The 24092-nt window shown below is 40.0% G+C and overlaps 1 pseudogene; it reads left to right on the forward strand.

The window, feature by feature from the left end:
• Nucleotides 1–1308: 1308 nt before the first annotated feature.
• On the forward strand, nt 1309–3267 carry LOC129012630 (uncharacterized; annotated as a pseudogene).
• Nucleotides 3268–24092: the final 20825 nt, after the last annotated feature.

The raw sequence follows: 24092 nt of genomic DNA on the forward strand, positions 1-24092 counted from the left end.
AGCCTGGCCCCTGTGGTGTGTGGTGGTTGGAGGACCCAGCTGGGATGGGTTGCGAGGGCCCTTGTGGCAGGGAACACTCTCCTGTGGGCAGCGATGCGCCCAGACTGCTGAGGGTTCAGAGCTTGGCAGTGGGCATTGATGGGGCAACGAGGACTCCTGGCGGCTGGAGAAGGCTGCTGGTTTGGAGTCTGCTGGAGATTTAAAGGTGAGGTCTGTGACTGAGGCTGGTGGGATTGGGGCGGTGGAACTCTGCTTGTGATTTGTGACAGTCTTGTCCAGGTGGTGTGACCTTTGAGTAGAGACAACAGCACTTTCAGATGGGATGGCAGAGACGTGACAGACACTGTCTTCCTGGAGGCAGCAAGAACTCCCAGATCTGGTTCTTGGCAGCAGCTGAAATGTTATTGCACAGGTGCTTTTTTTTTTTTTTTTTTTTTTTTTGAGACGGTGTCTTGCTCTGTTGCCTAGGCTAGATTACAGTGGGGTGATCTCGGCTCACAGCAACCTCAACCTCCTGGGTTCCAGCGATTCTCCTGCCTCAGCCTCCCAAGTAGCTGGGATTACAGGCACGCCACCATGCCCAGCTAGTTTTTGTATTTTCAGTAGAGACAGGGTTTCACCATTTTGGCCAGGCTGGTCTCGAACACCTGACCTCGTGATCTGCCCATGTTGGCCTCCCAAAGTGCTGAGATTACCACGTGAGCCACCGTGCCTGGCCTAGTTAGACGTTTTTCATGAAATATAGTGCATTTTATGCAGGATAGTGACATTTCATTGAATCGATGGCTGCCTTTGCATTTCCCTGTCTTCCCTGGATATGAGTTGGCTGGATTTGACAGTGACCTGACATGGCCAGGTGTCGCGGGTGCCCTATTGTCAGCTCTGAAGAGCAGTGGCTGTTATCTAGGTGACACCAGAGGCACCTGGGCTGAGTGTGAGAAATGATATCTATGCTCCAGCCCTGCACATTACAGCCACGTGCACGTGGCCAATCCAGAAAGACTCACTTTCCAGTTCCCAGGAAAGGAGTTTCCCTCTCAGGGGTGGATGGTTTTGGGGCCTTCTCATTGTCTTCTGGGGGTGGAGGCCAGCATCACACCCAGTCTCCTGCCAGGGTCACAGCCAGCGCCTGGGCTCGTTCCGCCCTCTGTGATCCTGTGTGCTCCTCTGTGAAATGGGAGCTGTGACCCGTGGCCCACAGGTGGTGAGACAGTGTGGGGCGTGCCTCACAGAGCATGTTTCCCACTCCAGGGGACATCAAAAAGGGAGCCCCAGGTTCCCTCACCACCTTCCTCTCCCAACCCCAGGATGTCCAGCTTCGTGGAGCCACCTGACATCGTGAAGAAACTGACCTAGGTGGGAAATCCCTGGCCAGATGATGCATTGTTGGCCAAGCCCAAAGTCAGCAAGTACTGCCTGATCTGCGTGAAGGACAGCTACACAGACTTCCACATCGACTCTGGGGGTGCCTCCGCCTGGTACCACGTGCTCAAGGTGAGCCACGCCCCTTGGGGCACCTTGGCTTTGCCGTGGCCATGACCCATCTGCAAGATGGTCTGCAGTCCCCGGGAGCCCTGACTGTGGACAAGATGCCACTCCCCAGCGGGCCCCGGACCATCCATCCCTGGAACAGGAGGCCCTGGAGACATTGCTGAGTGGAGGGGCGGGGGTTCATTGTGGGTGGAGGGGCGGGGGTGCGTGTGTGGGTGGAGGGGCGGGGGTGCGTGTGTGGGTGGAGGGGCGGGGGTGCGTGTGTGGGTGGAGGCGCGGGGGTGCATTGTGGGTGGAGGGGCGGGGGTGCGTGTGTGGGTGGAGGGGCAGGGGTGCATGTGGGATCAGAGAACCACACAAGTTTCTCATTTTTCTAATGGGATTCAGGCTCGTTAACAATTGGGTGAGGCTACTGGGTGACCGTACACTTAGAGGAGAAAAGGGGTTGTTGTGAAGACATCCTGGAAGAGGGGCCAGCCATAGCCAGTGCCCCGCACAGGAGCCAGCAGGCAGGATAGGGGCATCTGAGTGGGCAGGGAAGGCTAGGAATCTCATCATCGAGGCTGAGAGAGGGAAGCCAGAAGAAAAATAAGATGTAAATAGCAACAGAAACAAAGGAAACTCTAAGCTGGGGGGCTCCCCTAGCTGCTAACTCAGTTCTCCAGACCAGCTGAAACTGGAGCTGAGGGCGGTGCGTGTGCTGATCCCACCTCTGGGAGGCCTTGAGGAAGTCACTGAGGCATTCTTGGAACCTGCCTTGGCTTTGCTGCAGTAGGACAGGAGTCTCGCTGCTCCCAGTGCAGAACCCCTCCTGGGGCCTGGCATAAGACCGCCTGGGACACAGTGGCATCATTTGACCCAGCCTGAGATCCAAGTGGCTCTCAAGAGTGGAGCTACCTGGAATGCTTCTGACAGCCAGTTACAGCTTTATTTACAACCTGGGCACCCACACCATTTGTAGTGCCTCAAAACTATGTAATGTGGGATTATGGGCTTTAGCTCTTGACTATGCTGGGGGCCCAGATACCCAGAACCTTCCTAACACGCACACTTCTGAATTGCAAAGCACCTGTGCCCTTAGTGATGTAGGCAGGAGTCGTGGACCTGGGTAGGGCACTTTTCACATTAGGGCCTATCACTTGCATCCCCACCCCACGTCCTGGCATGGGTGGCTCTGCCAACAGGCTCTCTTGTCAGGGAGAGAAGACTTTCTATCTCATCAGGCTGGCCTCGGTCGACATCTCCTGTATGAGTGCTGATGGTCTGCCTCTAACCACAGCGAGATGTTCTTTGCCGACCAGGTCCACAAATGCTACAAGTGCATCATCAAGCAGGGCCAGACCATCTTCATCCTCTCAGGGGAGTGCAGGCAGCTTTGGGGACCGTGTCCTAGGGCTTGCAGGCCCTCACCAAGGTTACGTCTCTCTCCCTCAGGCTGTCCCCCCACCAAAAGGTCTGTTTGCATCCCTGGCATGCGTGCTCCCTTGTCCGGAGCTTAACGCCACCCTAGCCCAGTCCCTGCAGAGGGGCCAGCAGTGCGGCTTGTGCTGTCTGGTCAGCATGGGCACTCTTCACCACCGAGGCCACCTTGGAGCTGCACAGCCAGTCAGCCCGTTTCACAGCCTGGCTGGGCTCACTGTGACTGAGCCCACGGCTGGAGACCCAGCTCAGAGAGCCTTGTGTGGGGACAGCAGCCACGGCATCAGAGCCAGTGAGGGAGGAGGGCCCCAGCTGCTAATTAAGGCAATATTAGGGGACATTTTGAGTCTGTGCTGAAGGAGAAAGCCCGTCGTGAGCCGCTGTGTGCCCCTAAATGATGTAAGAACAAATCCCAGACATCCAGCTGTTTCATTAAATATTCCACTATTTCTGAAGGGCTTCCTTTCCTTCTGAAGTAACACAGCTACAATACCGTTCTCACACCTCAAAAAATGAACAATTAACGACAATTCCCTAGTATCATCAAATAGCCTATTGGTGTTCAGATTTTCACATTGTTTTATAGGGTTTTTTTCCCTTCATTTTAAAAAAGTATCAAACTGAGGCCCTCACATTTTAATTATTTATAAGCCTCAGAATCTTCTGTAATCTCTGGGTCTCTCCTTCCTCTGTCGGCTTCCTCACAGTCAACAGCTATTTAGGAAAGAGCTGTGGGTTTCCCAGGGTCTGGGCCAGGCTCTGTCTCCGAGAATAACCCGGGGTCCAGTCCCAGCTCTGGGGGCGATGCAGCTGCCCTGGCCTTGTCTCCTGCCCCTGAGTGTGGTTGGGAGGCCGGGTAGCTGGACACAGGCTGGGGCTTCCTCTGTCTCTGAGTACTGCACTCATGTGGCCTGAGCGAGTCTCCTTAGTCCTAGGCCTTGGTTTCCCTGTCTGGTACAGGGCTGGACTGAGTAGTCTGTGCCGCCTCAGACACAGCCTCTCACCCAACCCCATTCCATGGAGCCCGGGGTGGGCCCAGGGCCAGAGCTTCTCCCAGGGAAGCCCCAGGCTGCTGGTGAAGCTGCAGAGGTGAACAGGGCATCAAGGCACAGGTGGGCAGGAGCTGGAGCCTGGGTTGGGCCGGGGAAGGCCTGTGCTGGTCTCTGCCACTCCCTGATCTGGAGCCATGAGAAGCCCGTTCATGGGAGCTAGGTCGGGTGCCAGCCACTCCTGTTTCTCAGGCTGGAGCTGCGCCACACTCACCCCTGTGGACTGCCTGGCCCTCGCGGGACATTTCCTCCACAGCCTGAGCATGCAGATGCAGAGGAGGTAGTGGCTGCCTTGCTGTCTGCCCTCAGGCTCCACGGCGCAGTGTCCTCCCTCTAGCTGGGTCGGTGCTGGACACCTTGGGCCGAGCACTGGCTCATCCTGCCTGTGGGTGACCTGGACATGACCGTCAGTCTCGGTAGGCCTCTTCGTGATGTGGAGGGAAGGAGGAGATGGGCTCTGGGGTCGTGCAGGCCGACCCCTCTAGGGACTTGGCTGCTGGACAGTCATAGTCACCCTTGGTGGGTTTGGGTTGCTTAAAATCCTGCTCCCTTCTCTTCTCGGGCACCAACAGAGCTCTCGTGGGCCCCGAGCCCTGCAGCCTCCCAGGGCGATTGTCCCCTGGTCCACCTCAGCTATGCAGGGCCCAGTGGGGAAGCCTGAGCTGGTGTGTCTGGGGCCTGGATCCACCCCCATCGTCGCCTGCTTGATGGTTAGTGCACTGAGAATGGCTCTTTGGTGGCTTTCAGAGCATATGAAGTGGAAAGAAGGTTGAAACTGGGCAGCCTGACTCAGTTTCCCAACCTCAAAACCTACTTCTGGTACATGGGGAAGCACCTGCTGGAGGCGTTCAAAGGTACTGGTCACTCCAGGGTGGGCGTCCAAGCCAGGGGCTGTTGTCTATGGGGGAGGCCAGACCTGGCTCAGGGCTGACTGACTGGGTGTGAGTGCCGCCTTCCTGTGGCCTGAGCAAGTCCTCTTGGGACTCAGCCTCCTGGCCCTCAGTTTCCCCCTCTGTGTAATGCAGGGCTGGATTGAACAGGTTGGGCCTCTCCTTCCGATTGGACTGTCTCTTGTTTTAGAATGAGCACTGGGCTGCGGGTTGAGAGGGGCGAATGTGTGAAGCCTCGGTGCAGGTATCAGTCACACCCGCTCCACTCTTTAGTCTCGCCTTCATTGGGAATGTGGGGCCCTGGCTCTGTCACCAGCTGAGGAATGGGTGTGAGTGGGCTCTGGGTCCACTTAGGATCCCTCAGGGCCGTGGAAGCTGGACCATGACGCAGCCTTGTGGCTCGGTCCTGGCCCTCTGTGGAGGCACTGTGGCATCCCTGGGCCACCCCTTTTGTCCCAGGTCCTGCCTGGCCACACCCTCAGAGATGATAGCAGGTGGCTTCCTGCAGCCACCACCCTGTTCAGGTCTCCAGACTCTGCCCAGCAGCGTGAGGGAGCTTACAAGAGGGTTTGCATTTATGTGTGATTTTCTTTCTCAGTGCGCCCTTCACCAAAAGTTGCTTTTTTTTGGTTCTGATAGCAGCTAAGAGCTCTTTCATCCAGAACCCTTTGCATTCTGGCCCTAGTTTGAGAAGGAAAAATGGTCCTTAGTCATGGCTGGCCAGGTTTCAGTAAGATTCTCCCATTGCTCCCTAAATGTGGAGCCATACAAATAAGGTTTAATCTTTATTATTTAGGAAATATATTACTTTGGAGACAGACTAAGCTCCTGTAGCAACAAGACACCAAAATATAATGTCTTAATAAAAGCACTTTATTTCTGTCTTCAGTAACAGTGTGCAGCTGAGGGATCCAGGCCGGTGGCAGGCTCTGCTCCATGTCTTCTCCCAGACACCCATATTCAGTGGCTCTTATTCCCATACATGCTCAACATATGGGGTCTATACCTGCTTCCCTGGGAACTACAATGATGTTATTTTCCAGGCAACTTCGAGGAGACGAGGAAGTGTCGGCAAGTCTCATCTTTAAAATGGTGACTATAGTAGTGTGGCTATAGAATTTATTGTCTAAACCCGAGCAACTTTGAGGGGAAAAGGGGAGTGCTAAACATACTTCTATACTTTTTGAAGTATTTATTAATTATTAGCTGATAATTTATTTTTATTGTATTGGTAGATCTGAAAAATTGTTCTAAAGAAAATTATAAAATAGTTTTAAAAATAGCTTATATTTGTATGCCTACTGCCACAGAAAGGAAACTGTTGGCTGTGTTGTGTGCATCCAGAGAGGATTAAGAATAGAGAGATATTGGTTATGTTACTGGACGTCGTTCAGATGCAAGCTTCTGTTACAGTAAGAACCCTTCTTGCTGTGCCCACACAGATGTCTCATGTACTATGAGAGAAAATCAAGGGAGAATCTGGAAGTGCAGAAACCATCAAGGCCTACCTTAATGCAACCATTAATAACGTGGTTAAAAGTGAAAAATTCTGGGAAAAATCCTAAACTAGATAGGACGATAGACTGATAGGAAACCTAGTTTTTATTTGGATGATTACATATCCCGATAAATCTCAAGGAACAATTCCAAAAGAACAAGAAAGTGAGAGCTAAACTTGTATCATGGGAATTCATTGTAAGTATTAAAGACATACACGAACTTTGAAACTTTAACAGTTCTGAGATAGAGAAGAATATAATTATGACATTGTTATACAGAATATGTTCTTTATAATAAAATGTCTTTAATATTCAGGAAATTTATTTCTGTGTATTATGTGAAATAAGTATAACTTTTTTAAAGGTAAAAATTTCAAGCCTCAAGCTGTGTTATTTAAGCCAGGATGATGAGAATGATTCAACACAAACATTGAGTAACTATCCAAATTGAATATGAAGAATTGCGTGGCAGTTATAAGCATAACTAAATCATGAAACTGGATTTAAGAAATATTGGTGTGCAGCAAAGAGTAAACATTCAAATAGTAGAGAAATTTGGGAAACTTCAAATTTTGGGTGGAGGCAAGGACGATAAGGAGGACAAGAAGAATTATCTAGGGAGGCTGGAGGAAAACTAAGAGAATATGGTGTCTGAAGAAAAGAAAATTTCTTCGCATTAAATAACTTTATTTTCTTGTTTTTTGATGTGAAGAACTTGGTAGAGGAATTAAGAAATTTCAGATGCAGAAAAAGAAGAGTATTGCTGGAATGATAGGCATGAGTAGATAACAGGTGTGATGGTTAATACTGTCACCTTGATTAGATTGAAGGATGCAAAATATTGTTCCAGGATGTGTCTGTGAGCATGTCACCAAAGGAGGTTAACAGTTGAGTCAGTGAACTGGGAGTTGCAGACCCACCCTCAATCTGGGTGGGCACCCTCTAATCAGCTGCCAGCACAGCTAGGATAAAAGCAGGCAGAGGAACATGGAAGGGCTAGACTGGCTAAGTCTTCTGGCCTCCATCTTCCATGCTGGATGTTTCCTGCCCTCAAACATCAAACTCCAAGTTCTTTCAGCTTTTGGACTCTGGGACCTACACCAGTGGTTTGTGAGGGGCTCTCGGACCTTGGGCCACAGACTAAAGGCTGCGCTGTTGGCTTCCCTACTTTTGAGATTTTGAGACTTGGACTGGCTTCCTTTCTCTTCAGCTTGCAGATGGCCTGTCGTGGGACTTCACCTTGTGATTGTGTGAGTCAATACTCTTTAATAACTCCGTTTATATATACCTTTATCCTATTAGTCCTGTCCCTCTAGAGAATCCTGACTAATACAACAAGAGGCAGGCCTTAGTCATAGTAAGAGGGGTGGACATTATTTAGAAGCAAAGAAAGTTCACCCATATGGAAAGGAGAGGTAACAGAATGTAGAAGGTGAGCAGATGTAGCAACTGGAGATTTTGAAGTTCTTGTCAAATTACCAAGTGAAATTTTTTTTACAAGTGAAATAGAAAACAAAGTCATCAGCAAAGAGTGAAAATGGGAAGGAGAGAAAATAAACATGAACTGTTACTCTGGGAAAGGATGAGAGTGAATGGAGCAGGGAATATTATTTTTTTCTGGGAAATATGAAGACGTGAGCTTTGTGATCATGAATTTCAGTTGAGACAAATCAACCTGATTCCCTCTTATTCTATTTTAAATTTTAGTTTTATTTATTAAAACATCTGAACATAATATCCATAATTATAGAATTATACAGAAGAGTTTCACTGCCCTAGAATTCCTCTGTGCTCCACCTGCTCATCCCTCTGTCCCCCATAACTCCTGGCAACCACTGATTTTTTTTAACTGTCTCCATACTTTTGCCTTTCCCAGAATGTCATGTAGCTGGAGTCACACAGTATGTAGCATTTTCTGATTGGCTTCACTCAGTTAAAAACATGTAATTGAGATTCCTTTATTTCTTTGTATGGCTTGATAGGTCATTACTTTTTAATGCTAAATAATATTTCATTATTTGGATATATTACAGTTTATCCATTTGCCTAATTAAGGATACCTTGGTTACTCCCAAGTTTGGCAATTATTAATTAAGCTGCTATAAACATTGTTGTGCAGGTTTTTGTGTGGACGTGCTGTCATGTTCTTTATGTAAATACTAAGGAGCATGATTGCTAGATTATATGATAAGAATTTGCTTGGTTTCGTAAAAAGCTGATGAACTGTCTTCCTAAGCAGTGTAGCATTTGCATTCCTACCAGCATCACCAGCATTTGGTGCTCTCTGCCTTTCATATTCATCAGGCTCCATCTTCATAATTTTTCTGCATTTAAACTTTTAAAATAAAAGTCATCATTCCATCCTCTGCTTCATTTCTTAAACATCCTTTAATGAGTACCTTAAAGTCAGAATTCTCCAGAAAATGAAAGTGTTAACTATATATTGAGAGCTAAAGACTGCAGAGCAAAGGAGTGATACTAAATTGGTGATAATTTAAAACCTCAGTTGAAAAATTCTTATAGCTAAAGAAGAGGTATGATATTTTCATATATATTTCCTTCTCTTTCACATGTGTAAACTTAAGATAGTCTGCAGTATGGTATTCTTGGGAAAATCAGAGCTCTTCAAAAAATTGTTTATAATGTTTAGAAATTTAGACTTAACATTTTCATGGTAATTAGACTAGAGTAGACTTAGCTAAATAGAGCCATTTATTAGCCTGTTGTACATACTGCTTTAGACAGATACATTAGATAATAAAGTACTGAAGGAAAATAAAATTGTAAAACTACTTTGAGGAAGTATCCAAGAAAATAAGATAATTGTGGCATTTCTACTACCTACACTCAATTTAGAATAATAATAGGGTAATAAACATCACTGGTAGGTAAACTCACTGTGATAAGAAGCATAAAAGTATAGGTAGCAAATTTCAGTGACGAATATTAACATTCATTAATGAGCTCATACAATCAAATGCTTAAAACCAAAGTACTTCAGTATCTCAGAGTTTTAAAGGATTTTTGTGTGTGTGTTTTGTTTTGCTTTGTTTCTTGCCAGCAGCCTTCTCCTTATTAATATAACAGTAAGAGGCCAGTGAAAATTCATATGAATAATTTTGTAAACAGACATTTTGTAGAGCTAAATATCAATGTTTGTAATTTATTATTGTAAATTATTCACCAAAATGAAAATCTAAAAAAGGGTGATTTGAAAGGAAGGAAATATTAAGGGAAGTAATATAAGCATTTACCTAAGTCATAAATTAGATGAAAAATATTTGCAACCAGTAGGAGTTCCTCAGACATTTCCCAACAGGAATAAAATGGGTATACAGTGTGGATAGTAAGAATGGTTACCGCCTGCTTGTGTACCTTTTGGAAAGCACGATACGGGGAATGTAGTACTTCGGTTTAGAGCATATGAATGTCTTTCTCTTTCTAAAAGTGCATAGAGGAGTTTGGGAACTGATTTTCCAAGGCAATCAAGCACAAAGCAAAAAGTATGTATGTAGAAGTCACAGTACTGGATTTTAGTTATTTCATCATTTAACTGTACAAGACTCCAGCAGCTAACTGAACTTGTCCAACTTCATCCTCTCATCTGAAAGTATGAATATTCATAACTATTTCATCAAGTTGTAAGAATCAGTGTATTAGCATACATAATGGGACTTGGGCAGGGTTTGAAATATGGAAAATGCTCAATAAATGAGACATACTATCTTATTAAACTCTGACTGACTATCGGCCATAGATGAGTGGATATTCTCTCAAGGGTTAGAGAGAGAAATTCTGCATCATTGTGGGCTTTTAAAAATTATTAGCTCAAATTAATAAGTTGTTTAAATTTTATTATTTTAATAAACTATATACATATATATACACACACACACACACACACATATATATATGTATATTATTCAGGGCTCTCCAGAGAAATAGAATCAATAGGACACACAGAAATATGTAAGGAGAGATGCATGATGGGAATCAGCTCACATTTATTATTGTGGAGGCCCACAAGTCCAACGTTCTGCTGTCTGTGAGCTGGAGAACCCATTCTCTGCTTTTTGTTCTATTGGGGCAGCCCCTAATGAATTGAATGATGCCCACCAGCAATGGTGAGAGTGGACCTCTTTTGCTCCTGATTGTTTACTACAGGTTCAAATGCTAATACGGAAACATCTTCACAGACACTCCCAGAAAGAGTGTTTCCCCAGCTGTCTGGGCATTCCTTAACCCAGTCAAGTTGGCACATGAAATTAACTCTCAGGCCAGCACAGAGGCTCACACCTGAAATTCCAACACTTTGGAAGGCTAAAGTAGACGACTTACTTGTGGCCAGGAGCAAAGAATAGCCAGAGCAACATGATGAGACGCTGTCTCTACCAAAAAGAAAAAAACGCACACACACAGCTGTGCATGGTGGTACACACCTGTAGTCCCATCTACTCAGGAGGATGAAGTGGGAGGATATCTTGAGTTCAGGAGTTTGAGGTGACAGTGAGCTGTGATGACACGACTGCACTCCAGCCTGGGTGACATAGATTCTCTCTGAATTTAAAAAAATTAAACATGATATAATTCAACATAATATGTTGAATAATGTATATTCAACATTGTACCATTTAAACTAATATAATGCTTGTTGTGCATGTATCATCTCTCGGGAGCTTTCCATGTAATTCCTTAATTTTAAGTTATTTCCTATTATTTTATTCCCTAGCTGTAAGACCCTGCTTATATGATTATGAAAGATTTGGATAGAAATTTGGTTTCATCTCCAACAATTTATAGCACAAATTTGTCTTGTAAATAAAATCCAACCAGTAAAGACATAAAACAAGTTAAAATATTAGCTTTATTGTAAACTGAAAATGAAAATTTAATCAGTAATATTTTGAATCATGTGCATTTTATTTTCTTTTAGTAACAATCCCTGGAATTAAAAAGAATCATGCATGGATATGCCAGTTTAAATGACAAAAAAAGGGACATTTGTTAAAACTCCTTTTATATTTAATAATGTCTGTTACTATGATATAAAAAACTATGTTTACAGTTACTTATTAGTTTCTTTAATTGTATCCTGGCAGAAATCCCTCAATTCTTTTATCATGAATTGGATAACATAGCACTTACAGAAGGTGATAATATTGAGACATTGAAAGATACATGGAATAAAAAAGCCAAAAAACTATACATCTTTATTAGACTCATCACAATATAATTCTTTTGCTTTTGAATACTATCGTATTAAATATTAAACTTTTCAGTTTGTGTTATAATGTTTAGAGTTGTATCAGAATCTACTTGTATGGTTTGAAATACTCAATTTTGTAAAACAACAACAAAATAACTAATTGAATAAATCCCAGTTTGATGGTAGATTAGACAGAGGAAAAATATGTATCTGTATACTTCATTCTTCTGGCATTCAGTATAGACTTTTGGCTGCTTCAACTGTAAAGACATCCAAAGAATGGCTTTCGTGACAGCAGATTTGGTCTTTTCACATTTAACTCACACGTTTTGAAATAATGCACTTGCAAGATTAAAGCTGTCTGTGACTTAAAAAAAAATCCAGTATGTCTTTGGTGGTTAAAATCATTTGGATGTAGTAAAATGTTTTGTCAAGGACAATTAATTGCCAAAATCTAACAGTAAATATAAGTATTTTAATTTCTGAATATATTTTCAAAGTTCTTTGGAGGATAATTTTTGCAATATGTAATTTAGAAAAGTCGTTTAAAAACATTTTAATGGACCCGTTTTAATTTTTATAAAGGGCTACCTATTATAATTTATCTTTTTTATTTTTGAAATTAATTCATAGAGCTCTCTATAAAGTAAAACCATGACTAAACATTGAGGAAAAATTTTGATGACTATTGTTGCAAAATGTACTTCCGATATTAATCAAATAGGTTTAAAAACTAATTTCTAGCATCAGTTTCTCTGTGAACATACGAGCTTCTGTGTGTGGTCTTGTGTGTGTGTATGTTTCTGGAGATTTAGAATTACATAGACCAAAACTGCATCTTAATCATCTACATGATTTTTTTAGATTTTTAAAAATAATTCAGAAGTTTGGATGTTTGCATATGCAGGAGGTAGATGTGGTATGATCATGCAAATCAAAAGGATTTTATTTTTCATGTGTTTAGCAGAGTATCATTAGTACTTAGTTTTGAGTGCAAAAATTGGTTTGTTTATTTAGAGAATGTTCAATTGTGTTGTTGCAAGTCACTCTTCCAGGTTGCAGGCAGCCTGTTATGAATAGAAAGATTCTCTTCCTTACAACAAGGGACTTCTTATTTCCTCTGTAACTTTCCCCAATGCCCTCCTCCCCAGGAAGGACTTACTCAAAATTTGGCAATGAAAACCAGTACCAATGGGAGATTACTTAAAGATACTATTTTTCATAGAAGCTATTTTTACTTACGTTGAAATATAAAAAGATCAGTCAGTTCTATTCATTTGTGAATTTTCACTAAATATTTTCACTCAAACCTATGTAGTTAACAATGCTGGATTAAAATTGATACTATTTAATTTTTTGGTAGAAACACTAGGCCCCATTGTTGAAAGCTCCTCCCCACTGGCTGAAGTGAGTTTTATGGAGTTAAAAGGGCCAGTGACCCACCCCTCTTCTTTTTCTCTTTTTTAAACTTTCGGAAGCCAGGTAATAAAGGCTAGCATTTCAAAAGTTACCATGCATGCCCAGGAGAAGTCACAGGTTCAGAAGTGACTTCAGAAAACATGAAGTTTACTCCTCTGACTAATCCACTAAAAGATATAAGAATAAAAAATAATAAAAATGAAAACAGAATCAATAAGCCCTGAGGAAGCAGGGGAATCAATTTCCAGAGTTTCATATTGTTACTTTCAAGTGTTCAATGTTCAAGAAAGATCTCAAGGGATGCAAAGAAACCAATAAATGGCCTATTCAAAAGTACAAATAAACTATTCTTGAAAACGTTCTGATAGGAGATTCACTAGGCAAAGATTTTAAAACAATTGTTTTAAAGATGCTCAGAGAAGTAAAGACATGGAGAAAATCAAGAAAGCAATGTGTAAACAAAATAAAATGATAGAGTCCTAAAAATACAAAAAAAAAGTATTTTGAAGCTAAAAAGTACAGTAACTGGAATAAAAATATTAGAAGATTTTAAAAGCAGACCTGAGTAGGCAGAATAAAGAATCAGCAAACTAGAAGAGAGGACAATGAAAATTATTGAGTCTGAGGCATAGAAAGAAGAAAGATGGAGGATAAGTGAACAAAATTTGTTCGATTTGTGGGAAACCATAAAGCAGAGCAATATATGCATTGTGAGAGTCCCAGATGAAGATGATAGAAGAGGACAGAAAGAATATTTAAAGAAATAATGACCCCAGATTTTCAAATTTATTGAAAATTATGAATGTAAAGATCCAAGGAGCTCAGTAGCTCCAAGTATGATAAACTAAAATATTCTCACATCAAGACATATTCTAACAAAACTTTTGAAAGACAGAGAGAATATTCAAAGCCAGAAGACAAGTGACTCTTCATATACAAAGAACTCCTGACCTCAGGTAATCCTCCTGCCTCAGCCTCCCAAAGTGCTGGGACTACAGTCATGAGCAGAAAGTGATATCTTTAACACATGGAATGATCCAAACTTGTTTCATGATAATTTTTCCAACCATGTACTGAGATATCATCACAAGAAAATTCAGTGTTGATGTTTTAGCATGCAGTGATAAATCTTTCTCCATATTTCATGGACCCTCTTCCTTTATACTGATCTCAAAGGGCAGAATGTAAAGTCCTATTTAACTGGGAGAAGGAATATATCAGTATTTAAATGTTCTTTCTATATACATGTTACCTTATTTTTATTATTTATTTATTTTGAAACAGAGTTTCTCTCTGTTGCCCAGGCTAGAGTGCAGTGACGTGATCTTGGCTCACTGCAACATTCATCTCCCTGGTTCAAGCGATTCTCCTGCCTCAGCCTCTTGAGTAGTTGGGACTACAAGTGCGTGCTGCCATCCCCGGCTCATTTTTATATTTTTAGTAGAGATGGGGTTTCACCATGTTGGCCAGGCTGGTTTCAAACTCCTCACCTCAAGTGATCCGCTCAGCTTCCCAAAGTGTTGAGATTACAGGCATGGGGCCCCGTGCCTGGCATACATGCAAACCTTATTCTATACAAATGTGTTTGTGTACGTGTAATAGTTTAAAAACTAACATTGTATCTATAAATAACTCTTTATAAAATGTTTAGTTTTCATTGTAAAAAACAAAAGGCATGATACTACTGATGCCAAACAATCCCTAAAGAGAATCTAGCAAAGATGACTCACTCTAAACCACAAAAGTTGCCCCCGTCTTCTTCAGTTTTTCAAGAACTGCAAGATCCAGTTAGTGTTAACTGATGGGGAGGTGGTAATCAAAGAGTCTTTATGAAATATAAGTAGTATTTTACATTTCATGGGTCTTGCTAATTCTGAATGATACCTAGGGGAAATGCTCATTTAAAATAAATAACTGGGTCAGTGGACATTAAAGAGATCATTTGCAATGAATTAAAATCTATAATAAAATTCACACCTGTTGCCATGCTAATAAGTATGTTCTCATGCTAAATATATTACAATGTTTTATGAAGTACTCTCTTTATGTAATATCATAACATAGATAAAATTATGTTTTACAAAGATAAAATAGTTCAAAATTATAACTATTTTAAAAATTGTTTTTTATGTATAAATAATTTTTAAAAAGCCCTTTCTCCTCCGTCTGCTATTGCATTCGGGTTAAACTAAAGTTCTTTAATTTTATTATCACATATACATGTTAAAATATCATTAATGTTAATCATCAACCCTAGAATAAAAATTAGACAAAAAAGTACATACAACATGAAAAAAATGAATTCAAACATCAACAAATGTTTCTACCTAAAAAATAATATCAATTTTGATTCAGTATTGTCAACTACATATAGCAAAAACATTTGGTGAAAATTCACAAATGAATAGAACTGACTGATCTTCTTATATTTCAACAGAAGTAAAGATAGCTTCTATGAAAAATGACATCTTTAAGTAAACTCCCATTGGTACTGGTTTTCATTGCCAAATTTTGAGTAAGTCATTCTGGGGGAGAAGGGGATTGGAGAAAGTTACAGGAAGTAAGAAGTTCCATGTTGTAAGGAATAGAATCTTTCTATTCATAACAGGCTGCCTGGAACCTGGAAGAGTGACTTGCAAAAATACAACTGAACATTCTCTAAATAAACCAATTTGTGCACTCAAAACTGAAATACTAAAGGTACTCTGCTAAACACAGGAAAAGGATAAAATCCTTTTGATTTGCATGATCATACCAAATCTTCCTCCTGTATATGCAAACATCCAAACTTCTGAATCGTTTTTAAAAATCTTAAAAATTCATGTAAAGGATTAAGATACAGTTTCAGTTTATGTACTTCTAAATCTACAGAAACATACATACACATGAATACACACGTAAGCTCATGTGTTCACATAGAAAGTGATGCTAGAAAGTTCTTAAACCTATTTGATTAATATCAGAAGTACATTTTTTGGCAATAGTCATGATTATTTTTCAATGTTTAGTCACAGTTTTACTTTATAGAGAACTCGGTGAATTAATTACAAGAATATAGCAGATGGCCGGTCACGGTGGCTCACGCCTGTAATCCCAGCATTTTGGGGGAGGCCAAGGCGGGCCGATAAGCTGAAGTCAGGAGTTTGAGACCAGCCTGACCAACATGTAGAAACCCTGTCTCTACTAAAAATAGAAAATTAGCTGGGCATGGTGGCCCATGCCTGTGATCCCAGTTACTCGGGAAGCTGAGGCAGGAGAATCACTTGAACCTGGGAGGCGGAGGTTGCGGTGAGCCGAGATGGTGCCATTGCACTTCAGCCTGGGCAACAAGAGTGAAATTCCATCTCAAAAAAAATAAAATAAAATAAATTATACTAGGTAGCCCTTTATAAAAAATAAAATATATCTGTCCATTAAAATGTTTTATAAAGACTTTTCTAAATTACATATTGCAGAAATTATCTTCCAAACAAGTTTTAAACTATATTCAGAAACTGAAATATCTACATTTACTGTTAGATTTTGATTCACACTGAAAATCATTTACTCGTCCTTGACACAAAACCTTTTATTACATCCAAATGATTTTAGCCACCAAAGACATACAGGATTTGTTTTTAAAGTCACAGCTTTAATCTTGGAAGTGCATCATTCCAAAATGTGTGAGTTAAATTTGAAAAGGTCAAATCTGCTGTAATGAAAGCCATTCTTTGGATGTCTTTATAGTTGAAGCAGTCAAAAGTTTATACTGAAAGGCAGAAGAATTAAGTATACAGATAACATAGTTTCTTGTCCAGTGTAGCATCATACTGGTTCAATGAGTTATTTTGTTTTTGTTTTACAAAATGGAACATTTCAAACCATACAAGTAGATTCTGACAGAGCTGTAAATATTATAACACAAACTGAAAAGTTTAATATTCAATATAGTATTAAAAAGCAAAAGAATTATATCTCAATGTGTCTAATAAAATGTATAGCTTTATTTGCTTTTTTATTCCATGAGTATTTCAATGTCTAAATATCACTTTCTATAAGTGGTGTGTTTTCCAATTCATGGTAAAAGAATTGTGGAATTACTGCCAGAATACAATTAAAGCAACCAGTAAATTATTGTAGACATAATTTTTTGTAATTTTTAAGTAGTAGCAAACATTATTAAATATAAAAAGGGTTTTAACAAGTGTCCCTTCTCTTGTCATTTAAACAACTGACATATCCATGCATGATTGTTTTTAATTTCAGGGATTGTTATTAAAACAAAAGAAAATGCACATGATTCAAAATGTACTAAGATTAAATTTTCATTGTTGGTTCACAATAAAGCTAATATTTTAACTTGTTTTATGTCTTTAGTGGTTAGATTTTATTGATAAGACAAATTTGTGCTGTAAGTTGTTGGAGATAAAACCAAATTTCCATCCAAATCTTTCAGAATCTTATAATGAGGGTCTTTACAGCTGGAGGATAATCAGAAATAATTCCAAATTAAGGAATTATATGACAAGGTTCATACAGGTGATATATACACAACAAGCATTATATTAGTTCAAATGATACAATGTTGAATATACATATTGTCATGGTTAATTTTTTTTTCTAATTCAGACCGAGTCTGTCTGTGTCACCCAGGCTGGAGTGCAGTGGTGTCATCGTAGCTCACTGTGACCTCAGACTCCTGAACTATCTGTGGTACTTACTATCCACACTGTATACCCATTTTGTTCCTGTTGGGAAATGTCTGAGGAACTCCTACTGGTTGCAAACATTTTTCATCTAATTTATGACTTAGGTAAACTCTACTTGTTCTAATTTCCTTAATAATTCCTTTCAAATTCACCCTTTTTTATTTTTGCGAATAATTTACAGTAAGAAATTATAAACATTAACTATAAAATGTCTGTTGCTTTTGTTTTAATAAGGTGAAGGCTGCTGGCAAGAAACAAAACAAAATCCACACACACAAAAAAAAACCTTTAAGACAACTTTCAAGATACCCAAGTACTTTGGTTTTAAGCATTTGATTATATGAGCTCATTAACGAATGTTAATATTTTTTACTGAAATTTGCTTACCTATATTTTTACGCTTCTTATCACTGAGTTGTTTTGTATACCAGTGAGTTTTATTACCCTATTAGTATTCTAAATTGAGTGTGGTTAATAGAAATCCCATAATTATTTTTATTAGATACCTCCTCAAAGTAGTTTTACATTGTTTTATTCTCCTTTCATAGTTTATGATATAATGTGGTACAATAGGCTAATAAATGGTTCTGTTTAGCTAAGTCTAGTCTGTATCATGAAAATGTTAGGTCTAAATTTCTAAACATTACAAACAATTTTTTGAAGAGTTCTGAGTTTCCTAAGAATACAGTACTCCAGACTATCTGAACTTAACATGTAAAAGAGAAGGAAATATATATGAAAATATCATAATTCTTTTTTAGCTATTAGAATTTTTCAGCTGAGGTTTTTATATTGTCACCAATTTAGTGTCACTCCTTTGCAACCTTCAGCTCTCAATGTATAGTTAACACTTTTATTTCCTGGAGATTTTTAGACTTTAAAGAACTCATTCAAGATTGTTGAATAAACAAAGCAGGGGGTGAATTGAAGACTTTCATTTTAAAAGTAAGTGCAGAAAAATTATGAAGATGAGTCCTGATGAATATGAAAAGCAGACAGCACCAAATGCTGGTGAAGCTTGTAGGAATGCAAATGCTACACCACTTAGGAAGACAGTTCGTCAGCTTTTTACAAAACTAAGCAAATTCTTATCATATAATCTAGCAATCATGCTCCTTAGTATTTACACAAAGAAATTGAAAACATGTCCATACAAAAACCTGCACAAGAATGTTCATAGCAGCTTTTTTTTTCTTTTTATTATTATTATACTTTAAGTTTTAGGGTACATGTGCACAATGTGCAGGTTAGTTACATATGTATACTTGTGCCATGCTGGTGTGCTGCACCCATTAACTCGTCATTTAGCATTAGGTATATCTCCTAATGCTATCCCTCCCCCCTCCCCCCACCCCACAACAGTCTCCAGAGTGTGATGTTCCCCTTCCTGTGTCCATGTGTTCTCATTGTTCAATTCCCACCTATGAGTGAGAACATGCGGTGTTTGGTTTTTTGTTCTTGCAATAGTTTACTGAGAAAGATGATTTCCAGTTTCATCCATGTCCCTACAAAAGACATGAACTCATCATTTTTTATGGCTGCATAGTATTCCATGGTGTATATGTGCCACATTTTCTTAATCCAGTCTGTCACTGTTGGACATTTGGGTTGGTTCCAAGTCTTTGCTATTGTGAATAGTGCCACAATAAACATACGTGTGTGTGTGTCTTTATAGCAGCATGATTTATAGTCCTTTGGGTATATACCCAGTAATGGGATGGCTGGGACAAATGGTATTTCTAGTTCTAGATCCCTGAGGAATCGCCACACTGACTTCCACAATGGTTGAACTAGTTTACAGTCCCACCAACAGTGTAAAAGTGTTCCTATTTCTCCACATCTTCTGCAGCACCTGTTGTTTCCTGACTTTTTAATGATTGCCATTCTAACTGGTGTGAGATTGTATCTCACTGTGGTTTTGATTTGCATTTCTCTGATGGCCAGTAATGATGAGCATTTTTTCATGTGTCTTTCGGCTGCATAAATGTCTTCTTTTGAGAAGTGTCTGTTCATATCCTTTGCCCACTTTTTGATGGGTTGTTTGTTTTTTTCTTGTAAATTTGTTTGAGTTCATTGTATATTCTGGATATTAGCCCTTTGTCATAGTAATTGCCAAACTTGGAAGCAACCAAGATGTCCTTCGTTAGGTAAATGGATAAATTGTAATACATCCAAATAATGAAATATTATTCAGCATTAAAAAGAAATGACCTCTCAAGCCATAAAAAGACATAAAGGAAACTCAAATACATGTTTCTGAGTGAAGCCAATCAGAAAATGCTACATACTGCATGACTCCAGCAACAGACAGAACCTTCTGGGAAAGGCAAAAGTATGGAGACAGTTAAAAAAAAATCAGTGTTTGCCAGGAGTTATGGGGGACAGAGGGATGAGCAGGTGGGAGCACAGAGGAATTTTAGGGCAGTGAAACTCTTCTGTATAATACTATAATTATGGATATTATGTTCAGATTTTTTAATAAATAAAATTGAAATTTAAAATAAAATAAGAGGGAATCAGGTTGATTTGTTTCAACTGCAATTCATGATGACAAAGCTCATGTCTTTTTATTTCTCAGAAAAAAAGTATTTCCTGCTCCATTCACTCTCATCCTTTCCCAGAGTAATAGTTCATATTTATTTTCTCTCCTTCCCATTTTCACTCTTTGCTGATGACTGTTTTCTCTTTCACTTGTAAAAAAAAAAAAAAGTGGTAATTTGACAAGAACTTCAAAATCTCCAGTTGCTACATCTGCTCACCTTCATATATCCATACCTACATTCTGTTATCTCTCCTTTTCATATGGGTGAACGGTCTTTGCTTCTAAATAATGTCCATCCCTTACTGTAACTAGATTTTGTGTCCTGTTGTATTAGTCAGGATTCTCTAGAGGGACAGGACTAATAGGATAAATGTATATATAAAATGAGTTATTTAAGAGTATTGACTTGCACAATCACAAGGTGAAGTTCCACGATAGGCTGTCTGCAAGCTGAGGAGCAAGAAAGCCAATCTGAGTCCCCAAATCCGAAAAGTGGGGAAGTCAACAGTGCAGCCTTCAGTCTGTGGCCGAAGGGCCTGAGAGCCCCTGGCAAACCCCGGGTGTAGGTCCAAGAGTCCGAAAGCTGAAAGAACTTGGAGTTTGATGTTTGAGGGCAGGAAGCAACCAGCACAGGAGAAAGGTGGAGGCCAGAAGACTTAGCCAGTCTAGCCCTTCCATGTTCCTCTGCCTGCTCTATCCTAGCTGCACTGGCAGCTGATTAGAGGGTGCCCACCCAGACTGAGGGTGGGTCTGCATCTCCAAGTTCACTGACTCAACTATTAATCTCCTTTGGTGACACCCTCACAGACACACCCAGGAACAATACTTTGCATCCTTCAATCTAGGTGACACTCACTATTATCCATCACACCTGTTATCTACTCATGCCTATCATTCCAGCAATTTTCTTGCTGCTTTTTCTGCATCTGAAATTTTAATTCCTCCACCAAGTTCTTCACATCAAAAAAACAGAAAAGAATGTATTTCATTTAATGTGAAAAAAACCAACAAGTCTTAAAGAGCTAATGAATAAGTTTATCTCAAACGTTTGATAACTTTAATTATAACTTTAATATTCACAGCTTATATTTATCAATATATTGTCATAGGAAAAGAAAAAAGACTTCCCATAAACTAGAAGAAAATGTAAAATATAACCAACATATAAACAGCAGTGTGTTAATATCCAGAGTGTATAAAGAATAATACAAATAACACAAATAGTGAACAAAGGATACAGATATTATACAAAATATGAAAACATGAATAGACAGTTAATATATAATGCTTAATATTGGCAATGAGGGAAATGCTATTAAGTATAGAACAGGATGATGTTTTACATTAGCCAGTTTGACAAAAATTTAAAATTTCAATCACAACTGTCAGAGAAGTTATAAAACAGGAGACACTTACACATGACTTGTAAGTAATGAGATGGGGAAGGCAACATAGAAGTCACTGCCTCACAATCAATGGGGTTTACTCAATTCACTAGTCAGTAATGTGTGCTGTCAGTTTCAAGCTTCACACTCATTTTGTGCTTTTTGTGAGAGTAATAGTTTAACAAAAATATAATTTTTATCAGTCTCACAATAAATTTGACCTAACATTTTATGTGATTTAATTCCTTTAGACCCCATTATTTTATTATGGCTAATTTCCTATGTTTTAATTTGTAGATACATACAATAACTCTAAAAGACAGAAATATTCTGCAACATCAGTTATCTCTGGGAGTGAAAGTGGGAGGAAGTTTTTTTGTTTTGTTTTTGTTTTTGTTTTTTTACTATGTATTACTTACCTTTTAAATTTTACACTAGGATAATGTATTACTATTTTGTAACAAAATTAAAATACAACATTTTAAAAAGTTTTAAATGAAAGTAAAAAGGTCAGTAGATAAGAGATTCTGTCTATAATCAGGAGCTAATGACTGATTCCACTATAAACAACTAGAAAACTAGACAAATTATATAAAACAATCATTTTCAAACATTAGACAATCAGCAACTAAGGACTGTTTTTCTCCAGTTAAGAAGAGAAATAATGTAAGCCCTACAATAGCCCCTTATTTCTCTCTGGGGATACTTACTAGACCACACCATTGACAGCAGAACCCAGACAGAGCTTGGAGAAATCCCTGAGTTGAAGAAAGAAATATTATTTTAGGAGGGCTATGTGAGCATCTCAGATTTAAAGTAATGAACTATACAAAGAAATAGCTCCAGAAATCACCATAGGTTTCCCCTGAGTGACCCAGGGACTGGCTAGTTGACTGAGCATACAGCCCTGGATCTCATGTCTAATTCCCCTCCTGAATGGTGGACATTCAGGATCACACCTTGAGCCGTCTTCATATCTGCAAATGACAGATTTTTTTCTGCCCTTCAGGACTGCATAAACCTGTGCAAATACTGTGTGTACTTTTTATGAAAAGCACACATAATTTCACAAGCAAATAGCATTTCCTGTGTTTTGGAGGATTAGCTGAAGTTTTGGAATTCAGAGTTATGGGTTAGACATTTCCTGTGTTTTGGAGGATTAGCTGAAGCTTTGGAATTCAGAGTTATGGGTTAGACACTTTACTCGCTTCACCTTTCTCTGCATACCTGTACCTGATTTTTCCTCTTTTTTATTTATTTTTTGTTTGTGTGAGACAGAGTCTCACTCTGTCACCCAGGCTGAAGTGCAATGGCCTGATCTTGGCTCACTGCAACATCCTCCTCCTGGGTTCAAGAGATTTATAAAAGAACAACATAAATTCCTGTGGAATCCCCCTTTTACTTAAGAATTTAGTATCATCGAATTAGTTTAACAAGGCTGCTTTTTTGTGAGAGGCTGTGGTTGCATTCAAAAATTAGAATGAGAACAATGACTTGTAAAAATTCAACATTTTTATTCATTCATTTATTTATTTGAGAGGGAGTCTCGCTGTGTCACCCAGGCTGGAGTGCAGTGGCGTGATCCTGGCTCACTGCAACCTGGGCCTCCCGGGTTCAAGGGGTTCTTCTCCCTCAGCCTCCCGAGTAGCTGGGATACAAACATGCGCCACCATGCCCGGCTAATTTTTGTATTTTTAGTAGAGGGTTTCACCCTGTTGGCCAGGCTGGTCTTGATCTCCCCACCTTAGGTGATCCACCCACCTCAGCCTCCCAAAGTGCTGGGATTACAGGCATGAGCCACCACACCCGACCAAAAGTCAACACTTGAAACTACCACCTGTTACATTCACTGTGTCTATGATTGGACAGATGTTTTTCAGTGGCCACAAAATTATAAAATGGACACAGAACACTCTTCAAAAAATGAAGGAAGTTCTTTCTTCTTAAAAGGATTATAAGGCCAGGCGCGGTGGCTAACGCCTGTAATCCCAGCAATTTGGGAGGTCGAGGTGGGCAGATCACCTGAGGTCAGAAGTTCGAGACCAGCCTGATCAACATGTTCAAACCTCCTCTCTACTAAAAATACAAAAATTAGCCGGGCCTGGTGGTGGGCGCCTGTAATCCCAGCTACTAGGGAGGCTGAGGCAGGAGAATCACTTGAATCTGGGAGGCAGAGTGTGGTGTTCCAAGATCATGCCACCGCACTCCAGCCTGGGCAACAAGAGCAAAACTCCATCTGAAAGGAGGGGGGAGGATTATAAATATAATTCAACCTGGCACCTAAATTAATTTTGGTTCATATGTGTGTGCTCGTGTGTGTGTGTGTGGATGTGTGGATGGCAGTAAAGGGTAAGAAGGAAAGGGGATAAAAAGGGAGATGGTCTAACATTTTCAGCACATTTTTTAAATACACAAAACATGTACAGAAAACAATGGTGCAGTGAAAAAATATTTCAAACTGGAAAAGAAAATTGACATTTTTAAAGATTTTATTATGTATTATT

Source organism: Pongo pygmaeus, chromosome 15 (assembly GCF_028885625.2).
Source record: "Pongo pygmaeus isolate AG05252 chromosome 15, NHGRI_mPonPyg2-v2.0_pri, whole genome shotgun sequence".
NCBI classification, from domain to species: Eukaryota; Metazoa; Chordata; class Mammalia; order Primates; family Hominidae; genus Pongo; species Pongo pygmaeus.